Raw genomic sequence first — 4342 nt, 5'->3', positions numbered from 1 at the left:
TCCCTCCTTTTCTCATGCTATGTCTCTCTCTCTGAAAAATAAGCAAACATTAAAAAGTTAAAAAAAAACAAAAGAAATCAAAGAAGACCTTAAAAATATCAAAGTCATCCCTCATTCATGGACCAGAGAACACTGTGAAGATGACAATCCTCTCCAATCGATCTTTAAGATTTAACACCATCTCTATCAAATTCCCAGTTTTTTTTTTCTCGGAAAGTAGCACTTTACTTCCTAAAATTCATGTGGAAATTCAAGGGACATGTAATAAAACAATCGTGGGGGAAAAAAATAAGATTAGAGAATTCACACTTCCCAGTTTGAAACCTTCTACAAAGTAACAATAATCAAGCCTGTGTGGTTCTGGCATGAGGATAGACTTATAAATGAATGGAATGGAATTCACAGTCCAGAAATAAACCCTTACATTTATAATTACTTGATTTTTGGTGTGGGTGCCAAGACAATTCAATAGGAAAATAATCGTCTGAATAGTCTATTTGACAAATGATGCTGGGACAACTCTGTAACCATAAGCAAATGAATGAAGCTGGACTTCATATGTAGTAATTCACTCAAAATAGATCATAGACCTAAATGATTATACAAGGAAAACTACAAAACTCCTAAAAAGAAAATATACAAGGAAATACTTGTGACCTTAGGTTAGACAAAGCCTTCTGAATTATGATACCAAAACACAAGGAACAAAAGAAAAAAAAATTCTGCTTCATTGCAAGGAAAAAAAAAACATTTGTGGTTCAAAGGACACCATTTAAAAAATAAAACAACAGTGCTTGCTTCAGCAGCAAATATACTAAAATTGGAACGATACAGAGAAGATTAGCATGGCCCTTGCACAAAGATGACATATAAATTCGTGAAGCGTTCCCTATTTTATGAAAAAATAAAACAACCCACAAAATTGGAGAAAATATTTGCCCCCATCTATCCAACTACTTGTAACTAGAATAAAGAACTCTTACACCTCAATAATAAAAACACAAACCAATTTTAAAAATGGACAGAAGAGATGAATAGACATTTCACCAAAGATGATACACAAAAAGGCAATCAGCACATGAAAAGATGCTCAGCATCATTAGTCATTAGGGAAATGCAAATAAAAATCACGTTGGAGATAGCTATAAATAAAAAGACAATAGCAAGTGTTGGCGAGGATGTGGAGAAATGGGGATCCTCATACATTGCTGGTGGGAGTATAAAATGGCACAATTGCTTTGGAAAACTGTCTAGCAGCTCCTCCAAATGTTAAACATAGAGTTACCATGTGCCCAGAAATTCCAGTCCTTGGATATATACCCAAGAGAAATGAAATCATACCTCTATACAAAAACATGTACATAAATGTTCATGGCAGCATTATTAGCAAGATCGCCAAAGGGGAAACAACCTGAATATCCATCAACTGATGAATGGATAAATAAAATTTGGTCTATGTATGCGATGGATTACAGTTCAGCAATATAAAGGAATAAAGTACTGATTCATGCTGCTATTCGAATAAAACCTCATAAAAACTTTTATGCTGAGTGGGAAAAAAAGTCATAAAAGACCATATATTGAATGATTACATTTATATGAAACATCCATAAAACCTAGAGACTCATAGCAGGTTGACAGATATCTATCCGGGGCTGGAAGCGGGAATGAGAAGGGACTGTAGATGGACACAAGGGATCTTCTGGGTACAAAAGGAAATGTGCCAAAAATTTTTTGTGATGGTTTCACAACTAGGTACATTCATTAAGAGTCAGTGAGCCTTACACTGGGTGAATTTTATGGTACATATACTCTGGCTCAACAACGTTGTTAAAACAAAAAAATTATGTGGGATATATGCTCTAATAATGGAATGTGTGACATACTGGGAACAAATTAAGGGAACATGTGTTCATTTTGAGGCTAGAGGACACTGAATATAGAATGTGGAATGCAAACCATTCTTGGTCTCATCTATATCACCCTCTTCTATGGAATCCCTCCTGTTATGGAGGGTTATTCTCTCCTGCTAACACCCTCACCACCCTCCTTGGCCTTCTGTCAAGATCTCTCTTATATTTTAATAGAGTTTAGTATGCAGTTCACGACCTTCCTCCCCATTCTCATTTTGGGAGTTTTTAATAGTCTCAAAGATGGCACATCTGACATGTAAGTCCTCCTAGCTTCTTATCTGTCTTCAACCCAGTGACCTTCCCTCTTCATACCACTTCAGATCATCAGACCCATAGGCACATGTTACAGTTTGTCATCAGCCGTATTTCTCTGCCACTTGACTATGCTACCTGCTCAACACAACCTTCTCTTCTTGCTGCCCACTCTTTTATTCTTACGAATCCAACCAATTATTAGATTTAGACCAGGGGTCATCAGCAAACTTTCTCTGTCAAGAGCCAGATAGTAAGTATTTTAGGCTTGGGGTTCATATGACCTCTGTCACAATTCCTCAGCTCTGTGCCCTACTCTGTTGTTGTAGGGAGAACACAACAAAAGGCAGTAAGTAAGTGGGCCTGGTGGTCCTCCAAGAAAAACTTTGATAAAACAGGCCAAAGACTAGATTTGGTTTATGGGACACAGTTTGTACTTCTCTCTCCTTCATGGAGACATAGGCCTAGGCACAGGCTTATAGGAAGGAGTACAAGTAAATTGTTTTACTTTTCTGAGTCTCCGTTTTTCCGTGTATGTCATGGAAATAATGCTTTCTACGTCTTCAAGTTTATAGCAGTTCAATGAGAAGATGAACAAAAAGTTTAAGTGCAGATGATGGCACACAGTAATGAGGAAATTCATGGGTTTTCAAATGAGTTCTAATAAATATATTCTTTTCTCTCCGTTGAGTTCTAAATGAGTTTAGAAATTAGAAAAAAGTAAGCAAGGTTGCCTGGGTAGCTTAGTCGGTCAAGGGTTCAACACTTGATTTCGGCTCAGGTCATGATCTCACAGTTGGTGAGTTCCAGTCTTTTGTCAGACTCTGTGCTGTCAGCTTGAGATTCCCACCCACCCCCTCCCCTCCACTTCTCCCCCACTTGTGCATGTACTCCCACACATACTCTCTCTCAAAATGGAGAACCACGCCCCAAAATTCACTGTCATATATAAGAAAGGTGAAGTTGGAGAATGTTGCATGTCTACAGGCCAGGGGTCTAATACTGAATTCTGGAATCAGAGAAGCTTACCTGTCCTGCCCAAGCAGCACTAGACCAAGCCAGGCCTTCCGGAACAGGAATAAGTAGAGAATTTTGGGTTCCTTCTTAAAGAAAAATTATCAAATGTTCTTCCAAACGGATGGAAATATCAGGAGTGGGTTCTTAATGTTCTGCCTAGAACAAATTTTCGTTTTCTTCCCCCACTGTCCCTAGACTGGATAGCTATGTTCATGAGGTCAGAGCAACCTCTCCCACAAGGGTACACACACATTCTTGTGGTTTCTCTGAGTGTGTGCCAGGAGAGTTTCTTAGAGGCTAGTTCAAACTTCTCTACAAATGTATTCTAAAAGTAAAGAAGAATAAACTCTAATCTCCAGGGGCCTATGGATATTGCTATAAAAGATCCTGCTAAAAGATTAAAATTCTTTAGCGGTCTTTTATCTTAAAAACCAAGCATATGTTGCATTTTTCCCTATGGTTGAAGTTTATTTACCAATTAAAGAGCTTTAATCACCTACCCCTAACGCAAAATAATTGAGTAAAATTAACAGTGTGAAAAAACGTGCTGTGTACATTTTCTAACAACCTTCCTGCCACACATATGGCCTCACTCCCTCCACCATCAGGCAAAATAACTTCAAGAAGCACAAGTCAGGACTATGTTACTTCATCTAAAATTCAGCTCTCTTTCATCATGTTTATTTCCTCTCAATCTGGTCTCAAGGATTTTGGAGCCAGACCCTACTTTCTGTGGGGTGCAGGTCCACAAAGGTCAGGGTCCTGGAGCTCCAGCCCCAACTCAATTGCTGAACTATGAGCTCAGACCGGTTTTGTGGCCTTTCCCCACATCACAGGCTCTTTGTTACTAAGGGTGGTAGTGTTTGTCCTGACCAGCTCAACACTATTACAAAACAACATGAGCTAATTATTTTAGGGGTGCAAAGCAAATGTCTGTTTACTGTGGTATTCTCTATGTGGTCATGGTAATTATGCCAGTAGCTCAGAGCACTGTCTTTCCCCACTCCCCAATAAATTCCTTTAGATATTATCATATCTCTGAGCCAATCTCCAACATGCTATGATCACAGTTCTGATATCCATACGATTGTATGGATATGTGCCTGGAAAGATTGGCAAACAAGTATTAAATGTATATACATAGACCCTATATATGAAAA

The 4342-nt window shown here is 38.4% G+C and overlaps 1 non-coding gene across 1 annotated transcript; it reads left to right on the top strand.

The window, feature by feature from the left end:
• The first annotated feature begins 794 nt into the window (after window positions 1-794).
• On the top strand, window positions 795-897 carry LOC125918013 (U6 spliceosomal RNA). Its single transcript, XR_007456351.1, has one exon. It is a non-coding gene; the product is annotated as a U6 spliceosomal RNA (small nuclear RNA).
• Window positions 898-4342: the final 3445 nt, after the last annotated feature.

Source organism: Panthera uncia, chromosome D1 (genome assembly GCF_023721935.1).
Source record: "Panthera uncia isolate 11264 chromosome D1, Puncia_PCG_1.0, whole genome shotgun sequence".
Taxonomy (NCBI): domain Eukaryota; kingdom Metazoa; phylum Chordata; class Mammalia; order Carnivora; family Felidae; genus Panthera; species Panthera uncia.
The sequence above is the reverse complement of the archived record's forward strand: the minus strand, read 5'-3'. Positions and strand labels throughout refer to the sequence as shown.